This window comes from Marmota marmota, unplaced genomic scaffold (genome assembly GCF_001458135.2).
Source record: "Marmota marmota marmota unplaced genomic scaffold, marMar, whole genome shotgun sequence".
NCBI classification, from domain to species: Eukaryota; Metazoa; Chordata; class Mammalia; order Rodentia; family Sciuridae; genus Marmota; species Marmota marmota.
In genome coordinates this window covers 37,132,704-37,158,948 of record NW_026000026.1, presented here as the reverse complement: position 1 = coordinate 37,158,948, position 26,245 = coordinate 37,132,704, and the positions used below count along the sequence as shown (strand labels likewise).

General features: G+C 34.5%; 1 long non-coding RNA gene across 1 annotated transcript in view; it reads right to left on the bottom strand.

The window, feature by feature from the left end:
* The window catches only part of LOC125619178, a 66,653-nt gene extending 40,682 nt beyond the window's left edge, over positions 1 to 25,971 (bottom strand). Inside the window, exon 1 of the long non-coding RNA XR_007350689.1 lies at positions 25,904 to 25,971. This is a non-coding gene — a long non-coding RNA (uncharacterized LOC125619178). The remainder of the gene's footprint in view (positions 1 to 25,903) is intronic.
* Positions 25,972 to 26,245: the final 274 nt, after the last annotated feature.

The following is a 26,245-nucleotide window of genomic DNA, read 5'->3' as shown; positions in this document are numbered from 1 at the left end:
TATATATATATATATTCAAATTCAGCATAGTAATTGAGTATATACTCATGAAAGATAACCAACGTAAATTTCAAGGGAGTTAGGAACCACGTACCCGTGGCCCAGTTTTGGCCTTGGTTCAATCCAATTCTGAGAGTGTGTGTGATATCTTACTCTTAAGGCACTCTTAAAAAGGAAGAAATATAAAACTAGAACATGTCACCGCCCTCAACATCAAAGAACATACACTCTCACTTTGAAACCAGACTCCATTCTCCCTTTCCCCAGCAATAAAAATTAATTTTCTATAATTATGAATTTCCCTATCCTGGATGTTTCATTTAAAAGAAATCAGACAATATGTGACACTTTTTACATCTGGCTTAAAAATTTCATATGAAATGGTTCCAAAATTCATCCTCGCTGCAACATAGACTAGTGCTTCATTTAATTTTATGGATGAGTAATATTTCTTGCATGTTTATACTGCAAATTATTTATCCACTCATCCTCTTATGGATCTTTAGGCCCTTTCTACATTTTGGCTACCATGAAGTATGGTACTGTAATATTAATGTTCATGGACAAGTTTCTATGTGGACAAATGTTTCATTTACCATGGGAATATAGCTAGGTGTAGAAAGTCTGGGTTATATGACAGTTTTGTTACCTTTATGAGAAACCACTAAACTTTCACAGCAATTGTATCATTATACATTCCCACCAATGTATGAGGATTCCTATATCCCTACATTCTCACCAATACTTGCTCTTTTCCATTTTCATCACTACTATTATTGGTATTCTAGTGAGTATGAAGTGGTAGTCCATGACTTTTCATTTGTATTTCCTTAATGACCACTAAATTTGAATAATTCTTCATGTGCTCATGGGCCATTTGTATATATTTTGGGGAGGTGTCTAGTCAAGTCCATTTTCCATTTGTTAATTATGTTGTCTGTGTCCCTGTTGTTGAGTTTCACAAGTTTTTTTTATATAGTCTGAATATTAAATTAAGCCAGATATATAATATGGAAATATTTGTCTCTGCTCTGGATGTTTTCTTTCACATTATTGATAATGTTCTTTTTTTTTTAAAGAGAGAGAGAGAGAGGAGAGAGAGAGAGAGAGAGAGAGAATTTTAATATTTATTTTTTAGTTTTCGGCAGACACAACATCTTTGTTTTGTATGTGGTGCTGAGGATCAAACCCTGGCCGCACGCACGCCAGGCGAGCGCGCTACCGCTTGAGCCACATCCCCAGCCCCAATTGATAATGTTCTTCAATGCACAGAAGTTTTAATGTTTATGAAGTCCAGTTTCTCTATTTTGTCTTTTATTGCTGATAGTGTGTTGGTTTTAGAATTTCATTTATTTCATCTAGGTTATTTCATTTGTTGGTGTACAATGGTACATAGTATTCTCTTACAGTCTTAAATTTCTCTAAGATTGGTAGTAATGTTCCTGCATTTACCTCTGATTTTATTAACTTGAGTCTTCTCTCTTCCTTAGTCGGTTTAACTAAAAGTTTGACTCTTTTGTTGATCTTTGTAAACTGTTTTAGTTTTGCAGATCCTTTCTATTGTTTTTCTCTCCTCTATTTATCCATGCTCTAATGTTTGTTGTTTCTTTCTTCTGTTTGTTTTAGATTTGGTTATTTGTGTCTTTGCATCTCACATAATTCCCTTGTAAACAGTGCGTATTTGTGGATGCAGTTTTTTAGATCTATTATATAATCTCTCTTTTAATTGATGAGTTTATCTATTGAACCTTCAAGAACTCAATATTTTGAAACTCTGGAGTCTAGTCAAATGCTTGTACTATCCAAAGAAGTGTTTGATGAAGAAGGAAGCTGGTGATTTCACTTCATTTCAGTGTCTTACATAGCAGGTACCATCCCAAATTTCTAGCCCTGTGGCATACAACCATGGGGTCAACAAACCTCATTCCCTGTACAGCTTGCCGGTGCCAGGATAGCAAACAAGACCAGTGGGTCACTGAGAGACCAGGAAAGATGTTGTTCACTGTTTTAAGCCCATTGAGTTAAAGTAGCTTCCCAGGTGACATCTGTAGAAGGGATTAAAAGAGACAGGAACTCAAAGAAAATTCAGACAGGTATTCTGTTTTCTTCAGCTAGTGACCTAACTTGATTTTTCTTGAGTGCCTGAATCCAATGGCGGGGTGGGGCGGGTAGAGAGAGGAGAGAGGAAATTATATGTCTCCTTTGGATTCCATAATTTCAAAACAATGGACTCCAATAGTTCTTGCGAGTTCTTGGGTGGAGATATTGATTCCTGGAGTTTCTTATTCCACCATTTTCTGTGATACTGCCTAATATGTTTCAGAATTTGATAGACTAAATTCATTACATTCCCTTGAAAGTTACATAGTTTTTTTAGTTACCTTTGCATAGCTATTTTTTCAGATAAACATTAAAATAATTATCACTTCTTAACAAAAAAGAAAAACAAATTTATAATGAAATTTGCTTTGCATATTTAATCATTTTGGTTAATTTTTAGAAAAACTGTATTATTTACAGTATCTAGTTTGATGTAGTTATTTATTCAAATCTTCTTCCAAGTCCTTGTATAGGGCTTATATTTTTTATACAATACTTGTCAAATTATTGTGATGTTTGTTCTTTAATGTTTTATATTTTTAAAATATTAATATTAGTATTTATAACATGATTGTGAATGCAATCATTTTCTCTATTATAGTCCTAAAGTGGTACTATTATATAAGAAAGCTACACTTGATTATTTATTTTGAGATTGCCTGTTCTAATGAATTCTTTCACTAATTCAAATGGTTGTTGCTTTTCTTAAGAGATCTCAAATGTGTAATCACATAATTTGCAAATAATTATAATTATTTCCTTCATATTTCTGTTATTTATATCTCTTATATTTTCAGGACAATTATGAACAATAGTGATGATTGCAATAGTCCTTCTTTTGTTCCTAGTTTAAATGGAAAAGTGCTTGATGTTTCAATATTAATCATGATGATGATTACTATTATGTGCTATAAATATATATAAATATACACACACACACACACACACACATATATATATATGTATACACATACATACACACATATATATACACACCACACACAGAAATATATTTATTATAATCCACATATATGGAAACTTCATTTTAATCAATTTTATTTAATTATGACATATTAAAACAATTATATACCTTAGATATATTTTGGATTTTATTATATGCCATTTGTAATATATTTAAATATATATAATTTTCTAGTTTTTTTTCTTTGACTCAGTAGTAAAATTAATCTATTAATAGATTTCTAAAAATTTAAACTTTCTTCATTTGGAGCATTAACCTCCTGGGATTACTATGTAGATGATATTGCCTAGATCTACATTTCACGCTTTAAATAGGTCAGTTCTTTTTCTCCTTTATCTGCTATGTTGTCATGAAGTGATATAAAAAATGAAAACATTTTTTTCTTTAGTTCACTGGACAACTTCTGTTCTTTCTTTATTTTAAAACAGTATAAGGTATAGACACCTGTGCTTTGTTTTTGTTTGTTTGCTTATTTTTTTGATGTTTGAAATATTAATAATTATACCAAGAATCATTTTTCTTCAGGATAGGTATTTAGTTCCTGCATTTTCCACATGACTATTGTATTATTTAATTGTCTCAAAAATCATCTGTTACATTCAATTTTATAAATTTATTATCATAAAGCTATGCAAATACTTGAATACCTTCTACAATTGAATCTTTGCTCATGATTTATGGGGTAAATTTGTTTTGTGGCTACATATCTATGTATATATGATATATACAATCATTATTGCCATATATACTTACCTATTAGTACTGTATGTTCATTCACCTTTCAAAAGACAGCTGTTATTATAATTTTATTTTTTCTAACTTATTTTTAAATCTATTAAAAATAGATGATGAGTTTTCAGAGATGTCCCTGAAAGTGTGATCTGTTTTTAAATATCAGTAAATTAAAGTTCAGTGAAATAAAAACCTTTTGTTTTGCAAACTACCCTACTAAGGTGATAAAAAGACAAGGCATTGACTTGGAAGAAATTATTTGCAAACTACATAAGTGACAAAGGATTTGGGTCTAGAATTTATTAAGACTCTTTTAAACTCAACAAAAGAAAACAAATAATCCAATTGGAAAGTGGATAGAAACTTGAACATTTCACCCAAGAGGAGATAAGAAATAAACAATGAAAGGATTTTAACCTCACTAGACACTAGTGAAATTCAAGGCTATAAGATATGACTACATAACCTATCAGAACGACTAAAACTGAAAACGAGAACTCCAGAGCTCTTATACATTGCTAGTAAAATGGTACAGACACATTAGAAAATAGTTTTGCAATTTCCTGTCACTTTAAAAACAATTACCATTATACCCAACTACCATTATTTCTGGATGTTTATTGTAGAATCAAGTAAATATATGTTACACAAAATCTGTACATGAGTGTTCATAGCGGCTTAACTGACACTTAAAAAGAGAAAACAATACAAATATCTCTTATTAGTTGGATGGACAAACAGTAGTACATCTATACAGTGAAAAACTTATCAGCAATTAAATTTTTTTTTAAATAAACTATTAATGTTTGCAAAAATTTGAATGGATCATAAAGACATTATGCTATGTATTTTTTAAATCAATCTCAAAGGCTTATACACTGTATAAATATTCACACAATTGAAATAATGTGACTGTAATAAAATTATAGTAATAAGAACATATCAGTGGATGCTGGAAGAGTAGAAGAAGGATGTAATGACGTGGGAAATGTGAGGGGGTTTCTTTATGGTGGTTAAATGGTTTATATCCTGACTGTGTAATGGTCACTTACATATGCATATGTAACAAAATTTCATAGAGCTGCACACAAAAGACTGCAAGAAAAAAATGGTAAATTCCAAATAATTTACTTAATTATGGCCAATAATTAATAATTATGTCTAGTGATTGACATAATTTAATACTCATATTTCTATCAAATTCAATATCAATGGCCAAATTTCTATTTAACATACACTGTGGTTATATAAGCAGTTATCTTCATTTTCCAAAAATTAATCTAATGGCACAGAAGTATATATACCTCAGATTCTTTCCTCTCTCTCACACACCACACACACACACACAAACACAAAAACAAACAACAACAACAAAAAGAAACTGGTCAGATATCTCACGAACTGGTCAGATTTCTTTAAACTGGATGAAGGGCACTCGGGCCTTCCTGAAAATTTTTTGAAATTACCCAGGAATCTATGATTATTTCCGAATAACAGATGTAAACACATTGGCCTCAAATTCTGTTGTGACTCTTACTGCTTAAGCAATACACTTGGTCTGGTTCCTACGTGTAAAGAGCTTGGGAATTGCCATTCCCTTTCTTTAAACAAGAAAAAATCTGGGAAAACTGAAGCCCCATGGTTTTGCTTGGATCTTTCAGAGAACAAAGGCAAACAAACCTGTCTCCTGAAATCTTCAGTGACAATCAAACCCAGAGAGTAAAAGCTGGGATCTGCTTACCTAGAGCAAAGCCTCTGGAGTCCTACACTGGGAGAAGCTGTGAAGGGTTAATTTTCATGAAGTGTTGGAGACTGAGGGTAGAGAAGTATAAGAGTGAGAAACAAAAGTGAGGACCCTTACTTTTGTGAGCTTTGCTTCCAGGGGCCCCACTAGGTTTCCCATAATGAGAACCTAAGGCCTATCTTGTCTCACATTGGGAAGACAGTAATCATTTTGAAAAAAACTCCCAGAAACATGAAGACCCATGTTCCAGGGTAAAAGCCTGCCAAAGTTTTATCTTACCCGAAGAAGGGCATTCCTCTCACCCTAGCACCCCCTAACCTTCCTGACTCATCTGAGGAGGGAAGGGATCCCGCAATAGGGAATAGGGCTTCAAGAAAATTGGCAAATCTGAAGACAGGAAAAGGCATATGAAGCAATTAGGGAGAAAGCAAGCATGTATGTTGGATGGATGGGTTATCAATTATATGTGTCAAATTTCCTATTACTACTTATTCCACAGTTTACCAGGGGAGCAGCATTAGTTTAGAAGAGAAAATTATTCTAATTTTTCCATTCCTTCAGCATAGTACAAAGCTTCTGAGAAGGTAGACTACTTTTCTCTACCCCCTTGACTTTGAACATGGCCATGTGGTTGCTTTATCCACAGAACATGATCACATGTGATGTGAATAGAGGCTTTCAATGTGGTTTAGTTTTTGTTATTGTTTTCATATTTCTCCTCTACCAGGAGAAGCACATGCCCTCATATAACCTCTTCCTCTTCAGCCTGTGTCTTGAAATGACAGATCTGTGAAACTGACATAAACCTCAGTCCAGCTAAGATAACTGCAGGCCCTTGGACATGAAAACAATATTTGTTTTCATATGCAACTGAGATTTGGGGATTGTTTGTTATACAGCATTTTATGCAAGCTGACACATGAAGAAGGCATCTTCCTTAAATACAATCTAAATTATTCCATGTCTTGTTTATAGCATTTGAAAGCATTCATAGCATGAAGTTGAAACCCTAGGGTTCTAGTCACTGAGCTCTGTAATCCATCAGTATGTGCCGAGGCCATACTGTTCATGGGATGATGCCAGTCAATGACAGAGCATATGATCAGTTACACTAAGGCAGGCCCAAGACCTTTCTGATGACAAACTTTGGGTCAAGAACTCCCCCAATGGCTGGGTGAAAATTTCCTTAGACTGAAAAATGTTCTAGGATCCTTTCATTCCTCCTTCCTTCATCCCTGATTTCTCTCCAGATCAAACAGATGTGCACTGTTGACTAACTTTTTCCAGCTCTTATATTTTCATTTTTTTAATGTCCCCCTCTAGCCCACCAGAACAAAACCAAAACCAAAGTCAAACAAAATAACAAAAAAGACCTTTTGCTTGATCCTTAAAAGCAGTGTTTGGGTGGGCATTTTAAAATCACAGACAGTGATAGGGATTGTATTTTCAGATTTGTTTTATCAAGGGTGCAAAGAAATTCAGGGAACTTCTCATCTACTCTTTCAGGCTTGTTTCTTTTATCTCTTGAGTTTTTAAGGTAGGACATCTTTTTAGGAAGCAATGCCACATTTCTTAAGGAAAATTGGCATAGTTCATAAAAAGAAAAGGTCAGATTTAGGAAACAGAGATTCTGTCCATAAGATTCTGAATGTCCATAAGATAGTCACACAGTTCATGGATTCTTAAACAAGGCAGGCAAGATGAGCTTTCATATTTGAAATTTAATTACAAATCTTAAACCCACTGAGGCTTTGTGGCCCGGTGGCCCCTGAATTAGTTCATGAAATGATTGGGTTAGCAGGACACAGTTGGATCTCTGCAATTATAGAGCGATAGTCTTGCTTTTATTTCCCTAAGGTCTGAGGGCTTTAGAGGATAGGATCAGATTTTAAACAGATTAAGTATGTGTGCATATGGAGGGTGTGTGTGTGTGTGTGTGTGTGTGTGTGAAGTAGGCCAGTTGGATATCCTTAACTTTCACAACAACCTGAATAATGTATGGTTTAATAATGGTATCTTGTGTATTTTGTTGTGACTATTGTAACCCAGCTATAACACACAAAGGAGATGATGGAACCATAATTTCCTTGAAGCTGTTAAATATGGATAGAAAATGGCTGATGTGCTGAAGCCAATTTTCAGTTTGAAAATTCACTGGGAGTTTTGACTCTCAGGGGCACATCCAAAAAATAGCTTTGAAATCAAACACTAGGGGCAAGAAGGAGGTAAGACAGATACAACATCTATAAACAAATAAATTACCCCAAAATGTGTTTGAATTCTCTGTGGACAAATGAATCAAAGCCCATTCTGTAGTCAGCACTCAAGCAGACACACACTTAAAAAAACCTGCCTGAGTAGCCACCAATCCATGCTGGTTGTCCTCATGGGCTCAACTGATCCACTGTCAGGCTTTTAAAAAAATGATTTGATTTTATTTTATTGATTGATTCACATGATTGGGGATTGAATCCAGGAGTGCTTTACCACTAAAGCTACATTCACAGCCCTTTTTATTTTTTATTTTGAGACAGGGTCTCACTAAGTGGCAAAGCTTGGTCTTGAACTTGCGATCCTCCTACCTCAGCCTTCCAGGCAGCTGGGATTACAGGCATGTGCCATCATGCCCAGCCTTTTAAATCAAGCTTTGGCTAACTAGTTATTCATCAAGACTGCTATAAAGAAAAAAAAAAGTGCACTGAAAAATGGTCAATCTATTGTTTCTGTATCGAAATAACATTAGCTGGAAAGGTACAAGGCATCTTGGAAAAGACAGTATTTGAATTGTCAATGACGTGTAAAAAGCAAAAGATTCATTAAAAAGAATCTGCACACCCACACCAAAACATTGTAATACTTGTTTTTCACAAAAAGAGGAGTGTCCCTTTAGTCAGAATTCAATTTTGCATTTCCTTGCTTTACAGATGGAAAGAATTCCAATTCTCATTTATTTTGTGATGCCTGGCATGTGAACCTCTAGCTGGCTCAAGTAATTCTGATGAAATGCAGGACAATGACACCTTGAAAGGTGGTGACAGTATATCCACTTGAAAAGTAATTGCTCCTGGCTTCACGCACAGTAACTTCAAGATGAAAAATACATTCAGAATAGCAAATGCAAAGAATGCTTCTAATACAACTTGAGTAGTCCCTTATCACTTTAGGGAAGCAAGTAGGATAAAAATATGAGCCCAAAGTATTATTTATTGTATCAGAATTTAGTGTTTGTTCAGTATTCTATATTCTGCTCTCACTCTTTCTCCTTCCCTCAATCCTTAACATATCCATTAATCTAAATTTTATTTTATTATTCATTATGCCCTATGTATGTAACCCTAAACCACATATTGTTTAGTTTTGAGTTTATTAAAAGGATATCCTCCTGTGCCTATTTTCTGTTGGACTTCCCTTTTTTCAATAAATGTATTTATATTTTTATTCAACCAAATGTTATAAGAGCTGAACTTCATTAATTTTCACTACTATGTAGTATTCTATTTTACAAATATTTTACAATACTTTGTGTTGACTCGTGGTCAAGATGTGACGTGTGTTACAAATATCTTCTTCCAGTTTAGAGTGTATCCTTATTTTTCCTCTAGAATCTTTGATAACCAGAAGTTCTTAATTTTAATTTAGTCAAAATTATCACTTTTTTTAAAAATTTAGAATCCTGTGACTTATTTAAAAGAGTCATTCTTCTCCAAAGTTATCTTTTTCTAAGTAATTTTAAGTAATTTGGCCTTTACATTTAAATCTTCTGGTCTTCAAAAATATGTCTTTGTAGAGGCTATTTTATTAAGTACATACAAACTTACAATTTTATTTTCCTGTTTTAAATTTTTATAATTCTCAAACAACCTCTGACTGTGCTTTTTGTCTTAAAATCTTTTTGATCATTAATACAATTATACCAGACCTCTTTTGGTAATGTTTGCCTTGTGTATTTTTCCCATATCTTCATATTCAAATGTTCCATGCTCTTATAATTTGATTGTACATCATAAAGGTAAGTAGGTGATTTTTCTTTAATGCATGTTTAGCATGCCTGAGGCCCTGGATTAAATCTGCAGCAAAATAAAACAAAACAAAAACTGAAATTGTTGATGAAATTGTAAACTTTCAGTTAGGATTCTTTCTATATATAAGTAAAAGCACAGAGGATGCCAACCTATAAAAAGTACAGATTGGATTATGTCACATAATTGATTATTATCATAAAGATGACTCAGCAGCTTTGAAAGAAGTTTAATCTAGAAGCCTAATCTCTATCTTGATTCTTTTAGAACAACTTGTGTAGACAGAGTCCTAAAAATGAACTGTTTGTTGGATCATTTCAATTCATATGAAGAAAAATCCTCCAAATAGAAACAAAAATGGTTCTATCAAATCTTATATTTAACAGTATGTCACACTGGGGACTTATCTAAGCCAAGGGAATACCTAGGTATTAAAACTTTTTTAAAATTGCATTTTTTCAATTTATTAAGAAAAAAAGTTCCCTTGTGGAACTAGAGAGGACCTTGGAGAGATGCCCCCCACCAAGCAATCCCCAATACACACATTTTCTACCAGCAAATATTTTCTACCAGGAAGATTGTTCAAACCTCAGTTCTGGTTCTGCACGTCTTAGCCCATGGAAAAAAATAAAGGATTACTCAGAATGAATCAAAGCTTCATGCTTGTAGGTTCTAAAGGAGGCTTCCAGTTTGGGGTCATCACATCAAGGGGTATCACTGGCTCCTGGCTATTTGAAGATGTCCATGGCTGGGTTGACTCCACAGGCCTTTCATCTCCCAACAGCCTAACCTAGCCATGTTCACATAGACATCCCAGAGAGCAAGATGAGCTACCCTAATATGCAGATACTTTGAGAGCCTCTTCCTGTGTTTCCTTTGATTCCATCCCATAGTCCCAAATAAGTCACATAACTGGGCTTAGAATCAGATAAGACAGACACCAGAAGGCTCAGGGCCAGGGTGAGGGTATTTATAATGGTGAAGCAGCAGGACCATTAATTCAATCAATCTACCACAGAGACCAATTTCCTTCCCTGGCTAGGAAATATGGGAAATGAACAAAACAATAAGCTGTTTTTTTTTTTTTTTTCCTTACAGGGACTGACAGAGAATCATTGTCCCCAGGGAAAAGCGAGTTTCAGCTCAGGCAGGACCTCTGTGAAGGACAGGCTTGCCCTTTAGCCTGGGCACCTCACCAATCTTCGCTTGCTTTTTGAAGAGCTGGAACTTCTAATTGCCTAGAATCAATTTTAACAAGGAGAAAGAAGCAACCCACAAGAGCAGAGTCCTTTGTCTTACATCACATTTGTGACAGAAGCAACCAGAAAAAGTGATATTACCCATAAAGGAATGGCGTATTTCTTCAAAGGGATATAAAGCAATTTGGGGAATAAGACAGGTCCCTTGTAACTGCTATTAGGGAATTGTTGATCCTTGATTTGCATAAGCTGTGGGTATCTCCATTGAATTTTAGAAAAATTTCATATTAAGAAATACAGATACATGGTTGGGAACAGCTAGATTTCTGAGGCACCGTAACAAAATACTAAAAAGCCATTTTGAGATATTGCAATGAATTCATGATTTCCATCTTTTGTATTTGGGTACATTGACTTCATTGTTTGTTTTGTTTTGTTTTTGTACATGTGTGACAGTCACATCACAAAATTGATATATAGTTTTAGCTTATTTAGGTTAGATCCCCAGAGTTACATTGATGCATGTTTTTGCATTCACTGTTAGAAAACAGGGCAATAAATCCGAGGGGTTTCAGACCTAACCTGTGCTGCCATAGCAGAACGAAAAGCTAGATATTCTGCACATATTTTAAGCTGCCTCCTTCCTTAATGCATTGTGTCATGTGCTTAGCAGTTATTCCCATAGAAGATAGGCTTTCAGTGTGCATGTCAGCTTGAGGGAAACCACGCTCCTATGTATTAGCTGCTCACTCCTTTAATCCTGTTAGAATTTAATTTTTCTTGATTGAATGTGGTGTTATCACCAGGTGCTGAGTGGCCCTTTCCTATCAGTACATATAAATCCTGTTAGTCCTTCCCAGACTCAGGGTGTTCCAGACTCTTCTGAGGTCACACTGATCCTAAGGAGCATTTGCTCTCAGGTTTGTTGCACAAAGAGAGAGAAAGTGAAACTTCAATCTATGGATATTTGTGCCTGGGAGAATACCAGCAGTTTTCAGTAGTTTCTGCATTAACTAATGTATTTAAAGACATTTTTTTAAAGTCTTAAATTGTGAGATGTTTTTCATTGATTAACAACGTCCTTACCCATACTATTATATCAGGTGTTCTGTTCTTCCAATTTTACTAAAGAAAGCATGTCTTCTTTATATGTGTGACCTGGATTCACATGCTTATCCCAGGAAACTTTCTGGCAATTATTAGGATTTGTAATGAAATCAGTTCTCTAAGATCCCAAGCTCTTTGGTTTTCTGTAAGAGAGACTGTTTCTCCAGGCTTGTTCTCTCTGCTTCTCCTCTGTTGGCCATTTCCTGCTAATTATCTTCCTTCAACAACCACAAGAAAGGCATTTCTGATCATAGTGAGTGAGTTTTGCCTTGTTAGCACCTCTAATTATTTTTTTTTCAAAAGTTTAAGAAGAAATTATTGGAGAAATTGACATGTTTGTGGTATCTGCAGATTTCAGATATTAATTAAAACAAATCCGCCTTGTTACTAACAATCAAGAGGTAAGATTCTACTGATAGCATTTTAAAGGTTTAATTTAACTATTTTGCTGGCATCAATTTGGTTACAAAAGTGGTCCAAATATTCTGCAGCATGCTATGATTTACAGATAATTAAGATGCTTTCCCTTATAAGAGTTTACTTCAGAATTTTTTCAAGGATGTCAGACTCAAAAACATTCAGGTCAGCTTAGGATAAAAAAAAAAAAAAAAAAAACTGGGCCCCCTGGCCATGTGTAGATCTCAGCCCCAGTGGAAGGAGGAGGGGGAGGCCAGCTTTAGTAACAGCCATCTTTTCTGCATTGGAATGTCACTCTACTGTGAATGTCTACTGCTGTCAAGATTTCTGAATTTCCAAGAGGTGCGGGAGTTTGGGATTTGTTTGCACTATTTCCTAATTTATAAATGTCAACAAACGTTTTAATGAAAAGACATTTTGAGGTTATGAACAGGGTTTAGCCTTCTCTTATACCCATTTGCAAAGAAGAGTTGTAGATCCAATTATCACCAGCAATTGGCAGGGCTCTTCTTACTGTCTGCTTCGGGACTGATTTTCTACTCTTCATTGGACCAGATCCTACACACCCCCGTTCACATCTTGAACTGCAGACTGGTGCCATCACTTGGCCAGAAAGCTAATATTTAACACCTAGCTTAAATAAGATAAGGTAAGTCAACCCAGAGGATAATAAAAAGAGGAAATGGAAAGCCAGAACCTGCTGATGAGAGATGGACAGCAAAGCTGTGGGAGGATACATCACCCTACCTCAGTATGCTTCTTTGGAATATTTAGAGTTGGTTATTCAGAGAAACTGCAGACCTCTGCAGATACAGGAATGGCTCTGGAAGGCTGCCCTTTTGTAAGAGAAATTTTCATATGTAAAGGAAATCTACATTAGTGAAGTAAACAGCCAGGAAATGTAGTCTTTCTAACTCCTACTCTTCTTTCTGCTTAGGAAGGATCTTTTAACAGAATAAGAGACTGGGAACCAGACAGTATCACTGGTGGCTGTATCTGGGGGACTGTCTGCATAAGAAGAAAGTCCCTGCTCACTGTGTACCTCCAACTCTAACTTTCTATAGCCTGCTACCCCTTTCCTTCCCCCTACAAGCCAAGCCCCTATCTCTTTGGTTGTCCATGAGGTTCAGATATTCATTTGAATCTCACACTCTATATGTTGCTCTAATGTTAATGTGCATTAATACATTTGTCACTTTTTTCTTTTAATCTGTCAGTTTATCTCATAGACTAAAATTATTGAACCTTCATAAGGAAAAAGGCACATTTAAAACTTCCCTATGCAACTAATGTTAGCATCTTCTTGGAAAGAAAAAAATAATAATTTTTTCTCGACCCTTATAAATTCATAATGGAAATGGACCCACTGTATCAAATGAGGAGATTAACAAAATAAAAATTTTTAAAAAGTGTTAAGATGCATATCTTGGGCTGTGATTGTGGTTCAGCAGTAGAGTGCTCGCCTAGCATGTATGATGACCTGGTTCGATCCTCAGCACCACATGCAAATAAATAAATAAAATAAAGGTATTGNATATATATATATATATATATATATACACACACACACATATATATATATACATTTATTATTTTTCCATGCCTGTTAGTAATTATATATATTATATAATTTTATATATATATATATATATATATATATATATATATATACATATACATATATATATTTAAACAGATGCATATCTCACATTTTCAAGAGAGATACCAAATGAATGAATAGTTTTCATAGAGATAATTTTGGATGTCAACTTATAAAGCATCTTCAACAAAGAATAATTTCTGAGAGTAACAGACAAAGGAAAATGACTTTGAGTCTCTAGGGGTGATAACTGGTAGGAAGGCTAATAAATGGCAGATAGAGATCTGTAATAGTAAAGAGAGTAAAGTTTGCTTAGATAGATTCCTTTGGTGCCATCTCATAGGATTTGAAGTTACCTTCAGTGGTTAACCTTGTCCTCCCTGGTAGGAGGAGATGGGATATCTTTTGCCTTCAGAAATTTATGTCCTGCTTTGAGGCACACAGGTGGAGGGCAGAGAGCTTCCCTGCATCTACTTCTTGCTGTCATTTGACAAGCTTTATGCTCAAGAAGCATATTTTGAGTTGGCTTATTCAGGTCTCCTACACTCTAAACAGGGTAAGAAATGTGGAGATAGAGTACTGTTTTGTAAAACAAAGCAGAAATGAGGAAATAGGAGACCTGGGAGGGAAGAATCCTCAGATCTCAGTGGTTTTCCAGTTCTTAGATTATTTTTGATGGAAGGTAGGGTGCATTTTCTGCATTAGGGTTTTATTATTTTTCCATGCCTATTGGTAATTGTTCTTCTTTTATGTAACTGATAATATGTGACAATATTGGGAAAAACACATGAGGCAAATTTTAACTGAAAGTTATCTGCTATAAATATATTAAAATGAGTTTAGCCAGGCATGGTGATTCAAGCCTGTAATCCTAGTAGCTACGGAAGCTGAGGCAGGAGGATTGCAAGTTCAAAGCCAGCCTCAGCAACTTAGTGAGGCCCTAAATAATTAGCAAGACCCTGTCCCTAAATAAAATATAATAAGGGCTAGGGATGTAGTTTAGTGGTTAAGATCCCTGGGTTCAATCCCTTGTAACCAAAAATAAGTAAATAAAATAAAATGAGTTTAAAAGACCTTAACACAAACATCAGAGTTAAGAGTGAGAAAGGTTCTTTGTTTGATGATATTGTGATTTAGATCTAGAATGTCACCCAAGGCTCCTGTGTCAAAAGCTTGGTCCCCAATGCAGCAATATTCAGTATTAAGTGGAGCTTTTGGGAAGTGATTATAACACAAGGATGCTAAGTTCCTCAGTGGATTAATCCAGTGATGCATTCATATTATTTTGAATGGATTATAAGGAGATGATGGCAACTGTAGGAGGTGGGACGCAGTTGAAGAGAGTGAGTCCTTGGGGCCCTGTCCTTGAATATTATATCTGATTCCTGACCCCTTCTTGTTCCTCTGCTTCCAAGCCACAATGAGGTAAGCAATTTTGCTCTGTCACATCCTTCCACCAGAAACAGTGGAGCCAACCATGGACTTGAACCTCTGAGACTGTAAGCCAAAATAAGTATTGCCTCCTTTCAGTTGTTTTTCTCAGATATTAAGTTATAGTGATAAAAAGAAAACTGACTTACACAAAAAATTTTAAAAAAAGTTAAACAGGAAAATTTGGAATTCTAAATACTAAATCCAAAATTAAAATACTGATTAAAGCTGGAGTCTGCTCTTGGTCAGATGTTAAAGGTAGCTGACATATATTTAATTCAAGAGGGAAAATAGAGGACACAGAGACTAATCCACAAAGTTACAACTATCTTATATTTGATAAAGGGGCTAAAAGCATGCAATGGAAGAAGGATAACATCTTCAACAAATGGTGCTGGGAAAACTGGAAATCCATATGCAACAAAATGAAACGGAATCCCCTTCTCTCACCATGCACAAAAGTTAACTCAAAATGGATCAAGGAGCTTGATATCAAATCAGAGACTCTGTGTCTGATAGAAGAAAAAGTTGGCTCCGATCTACATATTGTGGGGTCAGGCTCCAAATTCCTCAATAGGACACCCATAGCACAAGAGTTAATAACAAGAATTAACAAATGGGACTTACTTAAACTAAAAAGTTTTTTTTTTTTTCTCAGCAAGAGAAACAATAAGAGAGGTAAATAGGGAACCTACATCATGGGAACAAATTTTTACTCCTCACACTTCAGATAGAGCCCTAATATCCAGAGTATACAAAGAACTCAAAAAATTAAACAATAAGAAAACAAATAGCCCAATCAACAAATGGGCCAAAGACCTGAACAGACACTTCTCAGAGGAGGACATACAATCAATCAACAAGTACATGAAAAAATGCTCACCATCTCTAGCAGTCAGAGAAATGCAAATCAAAACCACCCTAAGATACCATCTCACTCCAGTAAGATTGGCAGCCATTATGAAGTCAAACAACAACAAGTGCTGGCGAGGATGTGGGGAAAAGGGTACTCTTGTACATTGCTGGTGGGACTGCAAATTGGTGCGGCCAATTTGGAAAGCAGTATGGAGATTCCTGGGAAAGCTGGGAATGGAACCACCATTTGACCCAGCTATTGCCCTTCACGGACTATTCCCTGAAGACCTTAAAAGAGCGTGCTACAGGGATACTGCCACATCGATATTCATAGCAGCACAATTCACAATAGCTAGACTGTGGAACCAACCTAGATGCCCTTCAATAGATGAATGGATAAAAAAAAATGTGGCATTTATACACAATGGAGTATTACTCTGCAATAAAAAATGACAAAATCGTGGAATTTGCAGGGAAATGGATGGCATTAGAGCAGATTATGCTAAGTGAAGCTAGCCAATCCCTAAAAAACAAATGCCAAATGTCTTCTTTGATATAATGAGAGCAACCAAGAACAGAGCAGGGAGGAAGAGCAGGAGGAAAAGATTAACATTAAACAGAGACATGAGGTGGGAGGGAAAGGGAGAGAAAAGGGAAATTGCATGGAAATGGAAGGAGACCCTCATTGTTATACAAAATTACATATAAGAGGTTGTGAGGGGAATGGGAAAAAAACAAGGAGAGAAATGAATTACAGTAGATGGGGTAGAGAGAGAAGATGGGAGGGGAGGGGAGGGGGGATAGTAGAGGATAGGAAAGGTAGCAGAATACAACAGTTACTAATATGGCATTATGTAAAAATGTGGATGTGTAACCGATGTGATTCTGCAATCTGTATTTGGGGTAAAAATGGGAGTTCATAACCCACTTGAATCTAATGTATGAAATATGATATGTCAAGAGCTTTGTAATGTTTTGAACAACCAATAAAAATAAATAAATTAAAAAAGGAAAAAGTGGGAGATTACAGATTCAGGCAGACTGACTTTGGTTTCCCCAGTTAGTTGTAAATAGTTATTATAATATATTATAATATAATATGTTTCTGATCTCACTGATTTATGGATTATTTTCTTTGGAGAAAGTTAAAACCTCATGATACCCATATAACTTTGCAAATAATTGCATATAACCTGGTAACCAGTAACTGGGTTTCAAGTATATAATGTACTACATGACAGAAGAAAAAGGGAAAATATATCAATGTCACTCATAGAAGGAGATTTTAATGCAGATATCTCAATATATTAGAAAATAACCAGATAAAACATTACTAAAGAAAAGTAAATATGATGAATGAATTTGACCCAATTGGTGGGTATGCTGTATCCTTTACCACCTTCAATAATACCACTTTTGAATGCACAAGAAACATTTATCAAAGTGGATCTCATGCCTGCCACATCTAAACAAATTTCATGGGATTAAAATCAAGTATAGTGTGTTTAATGGTCAGAATAGAATTCAGCTAGAAATCAATAACAACAAGAAAAAGGAAAATATCATGTGTGTGGAAATTAAATAATAAATTTCTAATTTATCCATGGCTAACTGAGAAACAGAAAGTTCTCTGAAATTGAAATTTAGGGAGCATAATTCAATCTATGACTAAAGGGGAGTTTATAGCAATATTTATACGCAGAAGAGAAGAAAAACTGAAAATTGACTATCTAAACATCATCTCAAGAAGTTAGAAAAGAATAGCAAATTAAATGTGAAATAGAAGGATGGAAATAATAATAATTGGGTAAGAACTTAAGGAAATAGAAAATAAATACAATATAGAGGGGATTGACAAAGCCAAGAGTTGCTATTTTTAGAAAGACTAATGAAATCACTGAACCTCTGGCAAGACAGATTCAGAAACAATGAAAGAGGTACAAAGCACTCATGTACAGAAGGAAAACTGGGACACAATTATAAATAAAAAATAACAGGAGAATATTATAAAACTCTGACCAAATCTGCTACAAAAAAGAGACATCTTTAGTGGCTCTTATCAAAAGGTAGGAATGGTGGAAAGAATCTGACCAAACTATCCTATCTACGTATATTAATGTACCACAGTGAATTTCACCTTTTCATCCATAATGCACTAATCCTAAAATTAAAAAATAAACAGAAGGTCAGTAGAGTGGAAGAAAGGAAACAGGGATGGAAAAGTAGAAGGAAAGGGGAATTACTGGGGACTGAATTGGAGCAAATTATATTCCATGCATGTTTATCAAAACAAACCCTAATATATATTTAAGTGTAATGAACAAAAGAAAAAAAATTTAATATGAAAGAACATTTCCACAAAGAAAACTTCTTACTTCAATTTGCTTCACTTGTGATTTCTACCAAATATCCAAGGGAGAAGTAATGTCAACCTTATGTAAATTATGGCCAGATAATAGTGAAAAAAAAAAGAAGAAGAAACTCATTTTACTTTGTTTTTTCTTCCCCACCAGAATAGCCTTGACACTAAAACCCAGTAAGACAATAAAGAAAGAAAAAGTATAGCCCAAGTTCTCCCATGAACATGAACACAAATATAAACAAAATAACAATAAAAACCTGGTAATATATAAATAGAATAATTATATAATTAGAATATATTATTAGAATAAAGATAGATCATGACAAAGTGAGGACTGTCCCAAGAATGCATGGGTGGCTCACCTTCAAAGCTGAAGCATATAATTCACAATAGGGAAAAAAGAAAAGAAAAAGTATCTCAGAGGATGCTGAGAAAGCCTCTGACAAAACTCAATATTCACAATAAAAACTATAGGGGGCTAGGAATAGAAGGGAGCATTTTAATCTAAGAGTGTCTGAATAAGCTTTTCACGTGATATTGGGGAAAGATACATGCTATCACAACTTCTAATCATCACTGTACTGGAGACCTAGTCAGTTCAGTAGAAAAGAAGTTTTTACAAAGGTGAAATAATAAGAAAGAAGAAATAAAACATTCATTACTTGTAGATGGAATGATTGTGTGCATAGAAAATCCACTATAATCTACAAATAACCTGTTCGTATTCCTAAGTGGCTATAACAAGGTTACTGAACAATATATCAATTTACGGCATCACTTTCATTCTATATTCTATCAAGAAACAATTAGGAAATGATTTTTAATTTATATCTGTCACCTAAACATTGAAGATCCTGAATATTCCTGCTAGATTAGTTTTCCTTTTATGATGGAGATCATAAGATCAATACTTTGTAAACACCATTCACATCTTTGGTGTATTTAAGATTTCATTCCTTCAACATACACTTTCTTTTGCTATTGCTGTCAAGAAGTGTAGGTATTTTTGCAAACTCTTTCATAAACACTGCCATTTGAAAAATGTTAAGAAAAGGATATAGCCAGGCATGCAACACATGCCTATAATCCCAGCAACTCAGGAGACTGAGGAAGGATCACAAGTTCAAGGCCAATCTCACTAACTTAGAGAGACCCTAAACAACTTAGCAAGACCCTCTCTTAAAACAAAAAATAAAGAAGTTTGGGGATGTAAAAGCGCAGTGTTAAAGCACCACTGGGTTCAATCCTTAGTACCAAACAGAAAAAAAAAAGAAGAAGGAAAGAAAAAAGGACAGTGTTTATAACAGGTGGGTGCCTCTATTCTCAACTTCTTGGGAGGCAGAGTCAGGAGCATCAGTTGAGCCCAGAAGTTCAAGATCAGCCTAGGCAATATAGAAGAATACTGTGAGAGATACTATTTTCTTATAGTAAAAAATTCAACATATCTCAGAAGTTAATACTTCTCAAATTAATCTAAAGCTCAAATAAAATTTCAGTAAAACTATCAGATATTTTGAAGGAAAATTAAAAGCTGATATATGAAAATGGGGCAATGGGTTAGGAACAAGAATGAACAAGATAATCTGAAAGAACAGCCTTTTGGATGTGAGGTCTTATACTACTTCTTATCAAGAGAAAATATCAGTAAGGCAGAGAGATTGTTTGAAGAATAGATAAATAGACCAATTCGACAATTTGGGATTCAAAAGCAGATCCATGCATTAATTTATGTCAACATTGACACTGTAGAATAGAGAGTGAAGAATGTCCTTTTCAATTACTGGTATTGGGTCAATTAAATAAACATATGGAAAACCATACATTTTCCCCTACAATCATTTACAGAAAATCAATTCAAGAGTGATCATGATCATAAAAGAAAATATAAAAAATGGTAAAACAATAAAACTTCTAGAACATAATGAGGGAGAATGCATTCATAAAACTGGGGTAGAAAATAATTTCTTAATCAAGAAACACTAACCATGAAGAAATAGATGTATTGATGGGCAATATAGCTCAGTGGTAGAGAATACGCACCAGGTTCTTGGTTCAACCCCAATTGCCAATTAAAAAAAAAAAGATGAATAAATTAACCTTTTTGTCATCAAAACATACAAGAAGATAAAAAAGCAAGCAAGAGAGTGGATAAAGAAAGATGCTTACAAAACTTTTATCAATAAAGAACTTTCCTTTATAGGGTACAAATGTTTTTTTTTTTTTAAACCAGTAAGAAAAATCAAACAATCCAATGGAAAATTGGGCAAAATCTTTGTATGGTTATTTTGCAAAAACCTACCCAGAGGACCATTAAACATATGAAAAGTGCATAAACTTATTACTCATTGTGGAAATACAAATTAATACCATATTGAGATTTATATACTCTTGGAGTTACCTAAAATCATCCATGTGACAATATCCAGTGTTGTAGATATATAGAGAGCAGCTGGATCCCTTCTGGCTATGAAGACCTATAATACTATCTCTAATCAAGAGAAAATACCAGTAAGGCAGAGCCTAATTGTTTAAAGAATAGATAGATGGAACAATGCAATTGATGGGCCTGTAAACAACTAATAGATGTAAAAACAAACAAACAAAAAAAGAATAGTACACCCACTTTGGAAATTGGGAGTTTCTCATAAAATTAAGCATATATTTAACCCATGTGACCTAGCAATTATACTCCTAGACATTTATTAAACAGTAACATACACCAAAATGCTCATATGAAAATGGTTACACCAGCATTATGCATAATATCCTCAAACATAAAACAAGTCAAACGCTGATCAGTATTAAGACATATAAACAATTTGAGTTATATCCATGTACGTAAGCATTGCCTAGCAAAGAAAAGAAATGAACTATCATTACTTGTTTTAACCTGGATAGATCTGATAAACTTGAAGTTGAACAGAAGAAACTAGTCACGAATGAGAACATACTCTATCAGCCCCTTCCTGTAAAGGTTGAAAGCAGGATTGGAAGATATTCCCTATGGGGAAGACTGAGGATAGTGACTGGCAGGTTCACAGAGTATCCTATGGAATTGAATCTCTTCTTCCCTTTGACACAGACAGGTTCACTTTGTGATAGTTCACTGATAATTCATATCATTTGCTCACTTTTCTTAGTATATGACACATTTTGAAAATATTTGAAAAAATGTTTTCATGAATAAAATTATGTATCGAATTGAGGTTAAAAGTTTAAAATTATCCTATTACAAGTGTTAGGTAAAGGTTTACAAAAATAGTGAGGAATATACAGTCTTGTCAGCAAAAGTATTTTTATGATTGCACAATCCATAAATAAAATAAATAATATAGAATGATATCAGTAATAGTAATATACAAAACAGTATAGAAAACATAATTGTTTAATATAGTTACATCATCCTCTTTTTTATTTTTGCATTTCTATTTTGTCTGAGCTTCATCCAATGTAATCTATTTTACTGTAGTTGGTCATATACTTAATTCTAAAAATATGAGTATATATACATATTTATACATATGATAACATTTTCAAGGAATGATGTCCTCACATATCTACCATGATGAGGAGTTTGTAAGCAAGCACTCTACAAATACATCTAAGAAATTACATTGTAAATCAAAATTTTACTTATCTAAGCAGTGAGCATATATTAAATTAGAGATAATACCATGCTATTAAAAGGATCAATAATGTCACAAAGACTCATGTTATAATCATGATTATATATTTATTACTTGTCTTACTTTGTTCAAGTGTTTAATCTTTCTTCTTCTTCTCTTTTTATTTTTTTAATAGTACTATAGATTGAACCAAGGGACTTGTACAAGGTAGGTAAGCATTCTACCATTAATGTACACCCCAACTCTCCTCATCTATTCTACAAAAACATGCAGCAATTCCCCTAATTACTAATATTATGATGAGTAAATTAACTATCAGACCCAAGAGTACTTTAACGCATGCCTGACACATAGTTGATTAATAAACACTACCTCTTTATCCAACTCTTCCCTTGTTATTCTGAATAACTGTCACCTAGGGTAGGAAATGATGTTTGTATGAAACCCTACCAAGAAAAGAGTGGAAGGATAGTTCTCAATACCTAGAACATGCAATGTACCTCCCTGTTACAGTCTTCTTCAAATATAAATAACATTCCCTGGCCTTTTACATACCATGACACAGATTGATTTGGACATTATTTAATGTAAGTATTTATTTTAGGATTCTTACACTATTGGGTTAACTCAGCAACATTGATTTATAACATGCAATACATTTTCAAATTCTTTCCCCCTCTGTCAACAATATGAATTGTGTCCATGAGAGCTGTGGCTGAAATTGTTATTTCCCTAACTGCTGGTGACATTTTGAAGATGGAAAATATTGACATATCCTATCGCCAACTTGCATTCCTGTTTCTTCCATTATGACACATAAACCTGAAAAATAGCATCATGGCATTATTTGAATAAAGAACCCCACTGCCTCATGAATTACATCTACTCCCTGCCCATTTCTTGCTTGTTGCATTTAACCTGCCTATAGACTCTGTGCCTAGAAGAAGCCATTATGTCTTGCCAAATTATTCACCAGGGTCAACTCTGTATTCAAATTGCCTTTTCATCTTTCTTAAATTTTACAAAAGGATTTTGGCTTCTTTCCGCTTCAATTTCCTGGTAGCATTACTATTCATTTTTTTATGTTTGACATCCCTACAGTGGGTCTGGATTAATGGCCAGCATGATTTGCTCATGTTCTCCCAGCCTTCTGCTCTTGATTGTGAAATTATAGTGGTTTTTTTTTATTCCTGCGAAGAAATTAGAATGTGTGCAGTTGTTCAAGTGCCACATAAAATCACACAACTAAATGAAAAATTAAACTATATTATTTCAAATCATAAACCTCCATTCTCTGGCAATAGTATTGATACTCTGATATTTTTAACATAGTTTAGTGGAAGTGAACCAAAGGTAAAAATTTCCTTTGCATAGGAAATCATCACCTCTTCCCCAAAACAGTGATTATTTTTAATGCTGCTTTATGAACCGTGCCTCAATGGCCTATGAGGGAGGTCAGTCATGGGAACTACCATTGCCTGAATCCAGCCAATTGTTGGGTATTAGTTGGTAGGTAATTGCTCCCCACTCCCACCTCAAAATGCCCTCAGCTACTTTTCAGAATTTTCTACGGCACTACATCATGGACACTCAACAACTTCATGTCCTGCACCCCACTCTCCTCACTTTTCCTCTAGCAGTTTTCTCAGTGTTCATCATAGATTATCCTATATTCCAATATCAGTGTCTCTGTTGGGTAAGACCACCCCTAGAAGTCTGAGACATATGGGCACTGACCTTATTCTGATTCCTCAGAATACACAGTAGCCAAGCTACAACTTAAAAAAAGGCTCTTATAGTTATACATAATAGTGGGGTTCATTTTGACATAATTATATAGGCATGAAATATAATTTGCTCCCTTTCAGGCCCATGTACTTCCTCGTTCTCTCTCCTTCTCCCTCTCCCTATTCCATTTCATCTACTCTACTTATCTTCCTTCTATTTATTATATTATTTTATATATTATTTTTTACTTAGAGCTTTATAGATATACCTAAAGGTAGAATTTTATGTGATATATTCATAATCTATACAGCATAGTTTGGTCTATTTCATTCCATAAAGTTTCCTCCTAAAGGCAGGGGGATGGCAAGTTTGAGACAAGCCTCAATAACTTAGTGAGAACCTCATCTATTTAGCAAGACCCTATCTCAAAATAAAAAGGTCTGGGGATGCAGTTCAGTGGTAAAGTGCCCTTGGGTTCAAATCCATAGTACAAAAACAAACAAACAAAAAGTCTGTAGAAAGGCCATTACTTTTTAACAAGGACCTTCTGAAGTTTGAAGATAATGGAAGAGAAGCAGAACCTAGAGACAATTTCACAGCAACAAAACAAGCACAGCACCATCTAAAATTTCAATGTACCCATCCAGGAGTTCATTATAGGAGCAATTCAGATCTCTCCAAATTCTCAAGCAAGAGCCAAATACACAAACTTTGGATTTTAGAGAAATACATAGTCTTCTAAACTTTTCTTTAAAATCTTTGCAGTGGGGCCTGGGGTTATAGTTTAGCCGTAGAGAACTTGCTTCGCTCATGCGAGGCACTGGGTTTGATCCTCAGCACCACATAAAAAATAAATAAATAAAATAAATAAAGATGTTGTGTCCATCTTTAAAAAAACCTCATATGTATCTTAAAAAAAATCCTTGAAGTGAGTTGAATGATGGCCCCCCACAGGTTATGTCCACATCCTAATCTATAAAACCTTTGCATATTGCATCATATGGCAAAAGATCCATTTCTACCTTACAGTATTTCACCATATAATTGTCACCATCATTTAAGAGTGGCATCCTGTTTTTTCAGTCCAAAAATTGACTTATAAGCTTTAAATGGGTAATCTTAGCAGATTTTTTGTCCCATTGCCTATAAGGTAAATAGCAGCAATATATTCGCCAGTGACATATGGATGTGTGTTTATGTTCTGCACAGCAAGTAGCTTGCCAAGAATTCTGGGTGCACTGCATTGTTGGCATATTTCTGAAAGCCAACTTTCATGGTTTGTTTGGACCACTGCAGCACTAAAGGGTAAACACATCCTACATGAGTGGTGCCCAGAACCATGCATCAGATAAATGAAACTAAACCAAAATGGAGCAGATTCTTCAAAGATTAAACTTTGTAAGTCCATACTTGGCAACACTCTAGGAAATTTTCTCAAGTATAATATCTTGACTATAATACACAAATCAATAATAACTAATGTTTGGCTTTATTTTCAGACTGGAAAATGTTTACTAACCTGTCATGAATAAATAATGTGTGTCAACTAGAATTATTTAAATTTTTTAAAGAATTTTTTTCACAACACCTTTATTCTATTTATTTATTTTTACACAAGTATTTCATGTGTCCTAATCTTGCATCAAAGAGAGTTTAGTAAAAATTATTTTTAATAACCCTGGCAAATTTCTTTAAAAAAAACTTTACATAATGGTCGCATCCCACATTTTTGCAAAAAAAAAAAAAATTGGCATAAAATCTGCAACAATTATGTGGTGCAATACAGTACTTGGCAGAAGATGTGTTTATGTTAAGGATATTGAAAGGGGAAGGTTATCCTGGGTGGAACCAGGAGTTGTTTGAGATAGAAACAACCAGAAGAAGACTCACAGAAGAGGAGAAAATGCTGAAACCAATGACCAATGGGGGTAAATATGGGGAGAGTTGAGAATTCAAGTCAAGAAACCAATGACCACCAGAAAAGTCAAGAAAAGTACTCACCTCTGGAGCCTCTGGAGAGAGCATAGCCCTATAAACATCTTGATTTCAGGTTTCTGATCTCAAGAGCTGTAAAATATAGAAAGATTAACCCAACATTTTCCAGAGTCTGAGTTCAACACATTCTGTATAAGAGTTTTGACTCTTTCCTGTGAATGGAATTTATTAAATTAGACTCTGAGTTGTTATGACCAGATTCCAGGTCATCAGTGTTTCAAATTAATAAACACTTAGGTGCTGTTTCGTTTATCCAGGAAATAATAAACTATGATATTATTAAAGCAGCAGTTGCACTGGACTAGCAGAATTTTTCTGATACTCCTTCTGTCAAGCACCTGCAGAGAA